The following is a 12,939-nucleotide window of genomic DNA, read 5'->3' on the forward strand; positions in this document are numbered from 1 at the left end:
ATAACGTTTAACAAAATATTTCTTTATAAATAATAATCAGAATTCTAAGCATATATAGATTCTGGAAATGAAATTTGTGTTAATACATTTATTGATTTTTGGTCATTAATATTTTTTATTATAAGTTTAACTTAACCGAAAATACTGTATGACTGCATTTTAGTTTTTGATTCGGCTGCAAAATCCGGTTTCGGTCAGACCTTACCTATCTGTGAAAAATGTAACTATACCGGTATCGAACCAAAACTATCGAGTATCAAAGTAGTCGGTAACGAAGGAAAGTATCGATATCGGCAGTGTTCGGACGTCCGTATACATGATTTAATTAGAATAAATATAAAGCTGATTGAGAAAGGATGATTGAAAAAAAATGATAAACCGAAGTCGTATGATATATTATGTGGCATATAATTTTTTCCTACTTGCCGTTTTTGGCACGCGTGCCATAGCCTATGTCAGGACTGACAAACCTAACTAGTAAGTAGCCTTATAAGAACAAATATGCCACTAATACTTCTAAAGAAAACTCCATATAGATGATGACACGACCACCTCACCCCATCGTGATGGGGTGTGAGGGGGGTTGTCGTTTGTCTAGTGAGAGGTATCGATGAAACAGTCATAATACTGTATCATCTTTATTAATGTAGTTATCAGTATTTTTTAATCTAACTGATAAATCCTATGCATTTTACTATCGAATTTTTATTTCGAAAACTCAATTCAGTGTAGTTTAGATGTATATTATTCAAAAGATATCAATAAAAATATAATTATACTATTCTTTTAATGAAACGATTAAATATAATATAAAAATTAAAAAGTAAACCAGCATCTTTGATGATAAAAATTTTACATTAAGCAAAAATCCATTTTTATTTATTGTACTTATTTAATGTACACAGTAAGTGCTTGATATTTAGATTTTCTTATTTACTGAGCTCAAAATATATATTTATGTTAAACAACTTTATAAATCACAAAATTACAACAAAGTATTTTTCCATAACCTTTATAACCTCAAAATTTTTGTCTGCACACTTCGTCATCACTTTACTGAAATAAGAAATATTATACATTAAATAATAATGACACAAATAATTAATTAATATAGATTTTAAACATATATTATACAAATGGATTGAATATTCTGTGATATAAAATAAATTCAATATATTTATTTACATAAACAAGAAGGATGTAAATTAATATATAACTTTACATTTATTATACTTTACATTTTGCTTATACATTACATTATATCTGTTACACTTTACATTCGTTATTTATTATAGTGAATCTATAATATAGAATCAATAAATTTTATGGTATAAAGAAAATAGAAATCAGTAAGCATTACTTAATAAATTTAAAAATTTATCAATACGAAAAAAATGGTAAGAGAATTAAACAGTGCTGAATGAAATTTCGACAAACTTCGACAAACCGATTTCATGGGAGTGTCTACCATTATAATAAATTTCTCGTGATGCTTGAGTACATTATTGCTTATAAAGTGCAATATTAAGATATTGTCTTCTTGAATAATTTACATTAATAATTGAAGATAAAAAAATTAATTCATATAATCAAATATAGAAGAAGTATTCTGTAATTGAAAAATTGTTTTCTTTTTGTAAAATATCCATATCTATTATCTACAGGGTGGGAAAGAAAGTCACTTGACACCCCGCTACAGAATATAGAATGTACCCATGATTAATTCGTCCATGTCAGCAACAGACTAGACCAGAGCCATAACTAGGGTATGGCCAATTCGGCCTCTGCCATAGGCGCTGATTTAATAAAGGCGCCAACGAGAAGGTTTTAGAATAATATGTATTCGAAATTAATAATACAAAAAAACTTTTATATTTATATTTATATAGTATTTATGATCTGTAATTTCTACGAACATATATTTCAAAAATAAACAGTCATTTTTATTGTTATTGAAATATATAAATATGAATATGATATTTTATCAACAATAGTTTACTTCCGAGAACCTCTTTGCAATAAATACGACCGCACGTATTAATCCATATTGTTACGATAGGTTCGGTGTTTACGTTGCATGTGCATTGCACTATTAATGAAAGAACAAAAGGGCAAGTATCGTGTTTAAATCCAAAAATTCAAAACGAATTTATTTCTTTACTGGCATCTAAAGTTCGAAACAAAATTATAAATAATATAAAGAGAGCAAGATATTTTAGCATAATAATTGATAGTACTCCTGATATATCTCATAAAGAACAAGTATGCCAGATTATCAGATATGACAAAATTGAAAATGATATGATAACTATCCAAGAGAGATTTGTTGATTTTGTACTATCAAAATGTAAAACAGAACAAGGACTTGCAATTGAAGTTTTGGATAAGTTAAAAAATGATGGTTTAGATTTTAAAAACATAAGAGGACAAGGATTCAATAACGGAGCAAACATGGCCGGAATATATTGATATAATTGCACGCATAAATATGTTCCTTGTGCCGTACATTTGCTTAATTTAATTGGAGTGCACGCAGCAAATTAACGAAGTTATAGAAGTCCTTAAAGAAATATCGGAATATTCTTCATTTGGAGATGGTGTCGCTACAGCTAGAATTATTATTTGACATATTGAATCATACAATTTTATTTTTATGATAATTATATGGAAAAATATTTTAGCCAAAATAAATGTTGTAAATAACCAGTTACAGAATAAATCACAACACATTTTTCGCTCTTCTGAATTATTAAATGGACTAGTATTTTTTCCTCAACATTTTAGAAATAATCGGTATGATATTATTATGTTGGAATGCAAACAAAAATGTGAAGAGTTGGGAATTGATTCAATACCCAAGATGAAGCGAAAACGCAAAAGAAAACTGTTACCTGGAGAAACAGAAGGAACTATACTTTCAAGTCAGGATGAATTAAAACATTTGTTTTATGAAGTTGTTGACAATATTATATCCCAACTAGGTGATCGATTTAAAAATATGCGTTCAATATCATTAATTTTTTAAATGGAAAAAATTTGGTTACCATGCCATTAGAAGATTTAAACAAGCTGCAGCCGACTGTTGCATTGTATATAGTGCAATTGGGTGCTTTTAAAGTCAAGCAAAAATAATATTTAAAAATTTGATATCTTTACATCATTTACAAATATTAGAGGGAATGGTTAAGTGTGAGTCTTATCCCGACATCAGTATTGCATTAAGGATAATACTTACTCTGCCCGTGACTGTTGCTTAAGGAGAGAGAAGTTTCGGTAAATTAAAAATCATTAAGAACTATTTACGTTCTACAATGTTCCAAGACACATTGAGTAGTTTAGATTTATTATCTGTAGAAAATGATATTTTTAAAGAAACTGATTTTGAGGACGTTATAGATGAATTTGCAAATCTGAAGGCGAGAAAAGTTCATCTTGTTTAAGTGTATTTTGTGATTGTTATTCAAAAGATATTAGTTAATATTGTGAACAAAAACGATCTGATAGTTAATAATAAACTTTTATTTTTTATGTTTATTACTAAGTAATTATTATTTTTGTTTTGTTACCAGTAACATACCAATAAAGGGTTAATATTTATTTAATATTGACATTTAAAAGTGATATTAACTTCATAACAATGTTGATAAGCAGCAGTATAAATATAAAGAAAATGGCTTTTTGCCCTTGGTATAATTAAATTAATTAAAAATCTACCTGACGTTAGTAAATTTTTAATCATTTGAGTCATTTTGAGAGTCATTTGCCTGTGTAACAAAGATAAATCGATGATAGTCAAAAAAAGGTTATTTATAAAGATATATTTTAAATTATTTACCGTATATATAGTTGAAAAATATATTGAATGTCATTATATAATTTTTTTAAAATAGCATTTTTTTAATAACAAAAATTAAAACGGCACATCTAGGGTTAAGTATGGAGTAAAATAATAAAAAACTATTTTTTTTCTCTCAACGTTAACTTGTTTGTCCTTTTGCTTTTTTATACTAGTTTACGTTCCGTTTTGAGTAAATGGATTAGTAGTGCAGGGCTTCCCAAACTGTGCGTCGCGACGCCCTGGGGCGTCGCGGCGCTATCGTAGGGGAGTCGCGAGACGATACCCACAGGTCGCCTGCACGCGACGTAATGAGTGAGTGCGCGGCGCATGCGTCTCATCACCCCGCTCTTCCATTTTCTTGTTCTTTCGTTCAGTCTTTTGTTTTCGTCGATTATAAGCGTTGATAAATCAGTGTTTTGATTTCAAGTGTGTTGTATTTAATTTATGCATCGTAAAATGGATAACTTTATTCAAATAAATAGAAAACGTGTCGAAGACTCAGGAAAGAGTACAAAGAAGAGTAGCCATTTCAAAACTTTAGCCCCAATTTGAGAAGTTATGCTCAGAAAAGCAAGCTCATCGTTCTCATTAATTGTACTGTTATGTTTTCTAATAAATGATAACTATTAAGATTCTATATTCTTTGGAGTTTTCTTTAAATAATAAAGTAATTTTAATGTCTGCTAGAACTACACGTAAGTATCTTCTTTTAGAATGGAGTCGCAAAAATATTACAGCCTGTAAAGGGAGTCGCAGTATAAAAAAGATTGGGAACCCCTGGATTAGTGACTTGGAATTTTTTAGCCTCCAGAAGTCAGAAAAGATGAAGAATTATTTTTCCGTTGCTACTTAATAGTACAATTAGGTAAAGACTGATTATCGGACTCCATTGGTTTTTAAAATATTTTATTAAGATAATTTTATAATATAATCGAGATGGGTTGATAATAATAACAATAACTCTCCCGTGGTCACCACCTGGTCGTGGTGAGAGAGCCCACTAATTTTACTGATCCATAGGGCAATGCAGGCTGGAGCACAAGCTCTCATGCTAGTAAGGTCTGTGGGGAGAAATGAAGCTAAGAGTGACCACACCCACATTCTGTGGAGCTATTTTTCATGGTAGTAACCAGATCTAAATATAGTACCGGCTCGGATGTCGCCTGGTTTAACAAGGTCCGCATTCGTGGGTTAGGAAGAGGTTCAAAAAATAGGCCACAGTCTCCCTTGGTTACCGGTGTCGAAAGCAGCACCGGCCCAAGCATGGCTACTGCAATGCCCTCAACAGATGTGAGGAACCAACCTAGCCTTGGTGTTTCTGTGACAATGCATCCACAGACCACAAAGGCTGGAAAACCACGCCAACGGATGAAATGGACAATAGAAATGAACGAATTTATCATCCGTACTTACTGCACCATCACAAAACTCCAAACAAACATGACAGCATACAGACAACAACTACACCATAGATTCACACAACAATATCCTCACCTCACTGTCACCGAACAAAGGGTTGTTGATCAAAAAAGAACAATTATACACAACAACCTTATCCTGCAAACAACACTTGAACTTATCAAACAACGGGTTACTGATCAAATACATCAACAGACAGAAACACTTAACATTAATGAAGATCGCGTAACTTGTCAGGATAATTAGGCAACAAGCACTGATTATAGCACACACACAACAACTACCACTAATGATATTACAGACACTTCCTCATCTGCTACTGATAACGTAGACATAGATTTAGTTACTGTAATACGCTTTCACTTATATTTCAGGAAACACTCAGTAAATATACAAGTACAGATCCCACACAAAAACCACGAACATCAAAAATCAACACGTCCAAGGTAGTACGAAAAACACTAAATTATGTAAACACTCACTTACTACTACACTACATCCATTTAATTTCTACAACCTCAGATATTCATTCATTAGTTTATGCTGGAGCAGTCACAATAGTAACACACCATGGACTAAAATTACAATCGCAGACAGATACACACAAAACACACTTCTGTCATAAGCCTGCCTGGCAGAAAATAGATACACAAATAAATGACATTAGACAGCAATTAGGCGAGCTGACACAACACGCTAAAAACAACATAACACCCAAATTAAAGAAACAACTCAAAAACATTTTCAAGAAAATCAAAACACACACAAACCACGAACATCACAACACACGCATTACAGAATACATCGACACACTAAAACAAAAACTCGCAGCCAAAGCACGTAGACTTAAACGATACAAAACATGTTCACTACGAAAACAACAAAATAAATTATTCACAATGAAAAACTCTTCTACAGACAAATCAGTACCAAAACAACACTGATACCCAGCACAGTGGCACACCAACAGAAAAAAAATTCACAACTTATTGGTCTTCTCTTTGGTCTAGTGCTGTCACGTGCAATGCTGATGCTGCTGGATCGAGGAGGCGAACAAAAACTTGCATAACATACCAACTATGCCCTGTGCTGAAATAAACGTACATGACATCTGCTACTCTGTTAACAGAACACACAACTGGAAGACACCTGGTGTAAACAACATTCACAATATCTGGTACAAAAATTTACATCACTGCATCAGGAACTAGCTAAACTTCTAACGCACATCATCATCAATCCACAAGACATGCCAAAATTTCTTACTCAGGGCATCACCTACATAAAACCTAAAAACAACAATACCACAGACTCACACAATACAGACCGATTACATGTCTTCCAACACTCAACAAATTATTGAGAGCCTATATCGCAAACAAAATATACAAACATGTTGAAGAACACAACAAAAAGGTTGCCGTAGAAAGCACAGGGAATGCAAAGAACAGTTACTCATAGATTCAGTCATTTTAAGGCAAGCACACAAACAACACAGAAATATACACATGGCATATATAGATTACAGAAAAGTATTCGACAGTGTTCAACACAACTGACTGCTACATATTCTACACATGTACAAAATACATTCACCACTCATTGTATTATTCCAAAACACTAGTACTCTTCCAAAACATTCTTCCAAAACATGTAGCACTGGAGAACAACACTACGTCCAGGATTCATAACACTTCCATACAAACAAACCAAATATTCATTAGGCGAGGAATTTTTACAGGCGATTCCTTGAGTCTTCTCTGGTTCTGCTTAGCTCTGAACCAATTATCCAATATGTTAAACAACGCGCAATATGGTTACAATATCAGATATAAAAAACAACACAGTTTAAACTGTCACATCTCATGTACATGGATGACATAAAACTTTATGCATCCACACAAAAACAACTTTATCAACTCCTATACATCACACATTCATACTCCAAAGACATACAAATGAAGTTTGGCATAGACAAATGCAAAACACTTCACATAGAAAAAGGAATCCCGAAAAAGAGACATTTTGCCCTTAAAAGTGGAGAAGTTATTGAATCCATGGAAGAGGGCGAGTTCTACAAGTATTTAGGATTCCAACAGGCCAAACTAACAGAACATACACAAATAAAGCAAAGATTAATTAAAGAATACCAAAGTAGGTTAAATGCTATTCTCAGAACAGAGTTAAATGCAAAACACACAGTTAAAGCAATAAACACATATGTCATCCCAGTACTCACATATTCTTTTGGAGTTATACATTGGACTCACACAGATCTCGAGCAACTCCAAAGGAAGAACACTTACTAAGCATAAACATAATCTTCCTAAATCCGCCTTAGGAAGATTAACTCTTTCTCGTAAAAAAGGTGGCAGTGGCCTGACTAATATAGTTAACCTAAACTACAAACAAATTCTGACATTGCGAGTTTTTTCCCACAGAATCCAAGAAACATCAAGATTACACAAAGCTATTACTGACAAACAGTAACCAAAAATTTGTAAACACACTTTGAGCACCTAGACATACCTCAACACATCAATAAGATAAGACACCACTAAGCTGTTACAGGCCTAAAAGAGCATTTCGTGGGAGGCATGCCTCTGACCTCTCAGGAGTCTGTTGACAAAACTGCGTAAAACTATTGGCTGACTAGGGGCTATCTCTTTACAAAAACTGAGGGTTTATGGTTGCAATTCAAGATCAGGTCATACACACTAAAAACTATAGAAAACACATCCTGAAAGATACACCACTAACAAATGACTTGCTGAAAATGCCACATTCTGCCAGAAATAATACAACCTATAAATTCTGGTAGCAAGCTCTTAGCACAAACAGACTATTTACATAGGCATAATCAAATTACAATTATAATACACCAAGAGCTTGCACAGAAAGACAAATTATTAAACACCCAGGTACCATACTACAAATATATTCCACAGGCAGTATTAGAAAATGACACACACAAAACATACTACGACAGAGCCATAATCGCAGATAAAACAATTCATCACAATAGATTTGACATCACTCTAGTTGACAAATGCAGTATAATCTCATATATAGTAAATATCTCTGTTCAAAACATTCAACATGAGAAATGCTCACACTGAAAAAGTCAAGTATCGTTCTCTCGCTTAAGAAATAAGACAGATGTGGAGGATGGATATGGTATTTATTATACAGGTTGTTTTCTCTTCTACTAGTGTTATACCACATACACTTCACAAAAGTCTAGAAACGTAAAACCTTAATAAAAACATATACATGGCACTGCAGAAAGCTAGAATATTGAACACATATCACATTGTTAGAAAGTTTGTATACGTTGGCACACATACCAATAACACATCTTAAAGTTACACTTGTTTGGGTAGCTACGCCTTGACATTAGTCAGGCATAGCAATTGCAACCAGTTCAGCTAAGCATGACATTCGAAACATAATAATAATAATATAATAAAATAATTTTAAACAAGAGTTTTCTGAAATTTGTTATATTATATCTATTCTTATTCATTAATAATAATAACAAAGTAATAATTTTTAAATTGAAAGATATTTTAATAATATATTTAAGTTTCTCATAAAAGCCTTTCTATAAAAATTTAAAATGTACAAATTTATACTAAATACAAAAATAATGCGAATCTTACCTTTTTAAATTCGCACTGTAAAAACGTTATAATTTTATTAATAATTAAAAATAGTTATGTAGTTTAAATTAAAATACGATTAAATAAAATTATACATAGAAATTTATAAATTAAAAATAAAATTACTAACAACGTCTATAAATTTCTTGCATTGTTCACACTGTAAAATAAAAATATCCATAATTATTTTAAATATAAATTTTAATAAATAAAATTATTATTTATTTTGCAAAAGAACATCATCCTAAATCTGCCATAGAAAGATTAACCCTTCCACGTAAAAATGGTGAACGTGGCCTGATTGACATAGTTAACTTTTACTACAAACAAATACAGACACTGTGAAGGTTTTTCTACAAAAAACAAGAAACATCACAGTTACATAAAGCAGTAACTCCAGCAGACTCAAATAACATACCATTAAATTTACACTCACAACATATAGACACGACACGACATATAAAAAGCATAGACACCATTAAGCAATTGTGAGCTCAAAAGGCACTCCACGGCAGGCATCCCTGTGATCTGGACCAGGATTTTGTTGACAAAACTGCGTCAAACAGCGGATTAGCTCAGGGATGCTTGTTTGGGGAGACATAAGGGTTCATGAATGCCACACAGGATGGTCATAAATACTAAAAAATACAGAAAAATCATACTCAAAGATGCAACACTCACAAATGACACATGCAGAAAATGTCACATCGTGCCAGAAACTAAACAATACATCATCACTTCTGGTTGCAAGCTCTTGGCACAGACAGATTATTTACATAGACATAATCAAGTAGCAAATATAATATACCAAGACCTTGCAAAGAAACAAATTATTAGACATCCACGAACTATACTACAAATACATTCCACAGACAGTACTGTAAAACAACAACGACAGAGCCATAATTACAGATAAAACAATTTACAACAGACCAGACATCACACTCATTGACAAACACAATAAAATCATATACTGTACATTATAGATGTGAGTAACCGGGGGTAAGGCGGACGTCTTACCCTTTTTCCAGGCAACAGTTTGGTGAAAACTGCCCACTTTGTCAGTTAATGACTTGTTTACATTTTTCCGGATCCCGTGAGATCCGGATCTGTTTGCCAGGTCAGGTCGAGTGGAGGAGGGAGAGAGGGGTCGTCGGTAAGGCGTAGGCAATAGTTTTGATATCATATGTCTTTTGACAATTCTGCGGAAGTTCGAATAAGTGTCCTTTCCTTGGGAACCACTTAACTGTTTTCGCCCGACTACTATAATGATTACTAGTTGTGTACAAGATCAAACGTTCGAAGAGAGACTGCCCGGGAGGGGGGGTGGATTGGGCTTATATTTGGATCAGCCTGGAAAATTGGTAGGGTGACTGCATGTTGTCAAAGACGAAGGTTGCTTTTAGCAGGTGTTGAGTTATAGGTATTCCTGGGACAATAAGATGGTAAAATCGAATGTCAACTGTAAACTCTGATTCGCGCAATATTAGATCGACGATGTTTGTGCGGGCAAATGTTGACGTTCTCGAAGGAGAGTTATAAACTTTTGGCGGTTGTTGTGGATAAAATCTTAACGGTTGTCGATAAAAAGGGTGACATTCAATCCCTTTTTCCGGCAATGTTATTTTAAAGATCGCGTTAAGAAATTAGTTAAAATATCTCGAAAATTTGGAAAAAATATCTTATAAAAGTCCAGATCTCACATTCAGATATCCATTCCAAACACTCACAATATACAAAACACATTCACTGAAAAAATTAGCAAGTACGCTCAGGAAATAGGGCATCTGTTGAGGATGGATAGGGTGCTTATTGTACCTGTCGTTCTCTCCTTTACAGGTGTCATACCATCACACACACTACACAAAAACCTGGGCACATTACAATTGAATAGAAACACATACATCACACTACAGAAGGCCACTATATTACATGTCATATTGTTAGGTATTGTTAGGAAATTCCTGAATACACACACCCGCACACACAAACTGACACACTTATTTAATTTGTGTCTTGTTTTGGTGACTCTGGTCCGGCATAGTACACAGCCACAGGTGTCAACCGATTATAACTCACTAAACCCAACGTAATAAATAATGAGTGCAAAGCCCAAAGTAGTGTTGCACCTTTTCAAAATTGCTGACCCGGAAGGCAGGTCAGGTTTATTCGAACAGAAGTCCCTGACGCATGCGAAATTTTATTTTACCGCGCGAAGAATAACGTGCACGTCAGTTCTAAACCAGTTAGCGACTTGTGTAGGAGCAACTTAAATAAGGAAATGAAACAACTTAGTTTTAAAAGCTTTAATGAGCTGAGAAGCAAAAATAAAAAGGTCGACAGGTTGGGAGATATTTTCGGAGTAAAATGGCGAATTAAGTTTCGGTGAGAATGTGAACTCTTTCACTGTTAAAATAAATTTATAAAAATATTTGCTAGTACTTTCTTTCATCGTAATGTCACAATTTCAACGAAATCCCGGACAATGAGTTAAAAACCGGACGGATGGCAACACTAGCGGAAACGGTTAGGAGTTGAAAGTTGAAATTTGGTACACTGTAAGGGTACGTCACGATAATGCACACTAATAAAGAATTTTTGGAAATTTCCCTTGCGGAGGAGAGGGAGAACGGTTAAGATTAACCCCAAAGAACACTAATTTTACTATACTATTTAAGATGCGGTTTTTTGCATTTTTGCAGGAAATCGAACAAATTTTTAGACCCATCTAAAAGTTTTCTAATTAGTCTCGGAACGGAGAGACCTAATTCTTGCACTTGATGAAAACGGGTAAGATCGGCTATATAACTATAAATGTTATCTTAGTAAGAGTTTATCACAGCAAATGACCAACGTACCACATTTGAAAAATTGTTTATTCTTCTACTGTACACAATTTAAAAAAGTTAAATGTAAATGTATTAGATTGGGGCACTCAGTAAGATCTTTCTTACTCTTTTGTTACTTTTACCTAAGATAACCTTTGTAAATCTAAATCATGCACTACAATATAATATATTAAAAGGATTAGAAGTACGAAATAATCTAATAACCTTAATCTTTGCTGTTGTTATTTTTTGCCCGAGCAACGCCGTGCTCATCTGCTAGTTTTTTTATAATTAACATAAATCTAGACACATTTTCATTGTCTACTTTATTTATTCTATGCAAATCATATGAGAAAAATAATTTTCTTAAAAAATTCAGCTGAAAATTACCTTTTAATACTTTGATTTAGTGAATAACTTCATAATTTTTTAAAAATCTATATAAACATTTAGTAGTAGGGCCTATATATTATATTAGTAATTATAAATAATAATTATTTGTTATCCTTATTAAATCTATAAGATCAAATCATTAAAAAATAAATATTGCTACTTTGTTTCTATTTTCTCTTCCACAAGAAAAACTAGAAAATTTTATTATAAATGATAGCCTAAATATTAATTTCTGTCATAATCAAAATATAATAAATGGAAAATTAAAAAATAATTATAATAAAGTAAATATTTACTCCAAATGATGAATCTTGTCTCTATGGAATAAAAATGTTAGCTTTAAATATAATCTCTACATAAATTATGATATAAATAAGAAATTAATTTAAATACTCACCATAGTAGTTAATCCAGGGTCACACTGATTTATAAGAATATAAAATTATAAAAATTAGTAATTATTATTTTGTTACTCATAATTTACGATTGATACTAAAAATAATTTCTGTATTATTAAGATACAAAATTATTTACCCCACATTGCGGAGCACATTGTCCCTAATATAAAATAATGATTATTTAGTACATAATACATACACATTCATGAGTTAATAAATATATAAAAAGAAACTTTTTAAAGCGTTATTTATTTATTAATTTTTAGTTGTTTTTGAAGTTTTTAATATAAAAGCTATTATTCTTCTCAATTCTATTTATAAAGCTTTATTTTTATTTTTATAAGATAAAGCTTTCTATCATACTCCCATCAAAACTAATTATGCAATAAATATAGTTATTA

The 12,939-nt window shown here is 32.2% G+C and overlaps 1 long non-coding RNA gene across 1 annotated transcript; it reads right to left on the reverse strand.

Annotated features, from left to right (window-relative positions):
• Window positions 1-768: 768 nt before the first annotated feature.
• On the reverse strand, window positions 769-12,562 carry LOC136985091 (uncharacterized). The gene is made up of 3 exons (XR_010882280.1): window positions 12,538-12,562; window positions 12,437-12,457; window positions 769-1,056 (listed from the first exon to the last, which is right to left on the reverse strand). It is a non-coding gene; the product is annotated as an uncharacterized lncRNA (long non-coding RNA).
• Window positions 12,563-12,939: the final 377 nt, after the last annotated feature.

Source organism: Centruroides vittatus, unplaced genomic scaffold (assembly GCF_030686945.1).
Source record: "Centruroides vittatus isolate TY-2023 unplaced genomic scaffold, ASM3068694v2 contig_120, whole genome shotgun sequence".
NCBI lineage: Eukaryota > Metazoa > Arthropoda > Arachnida > Scorpiones > Buthidae > Centruroides > Centruroides vittatus.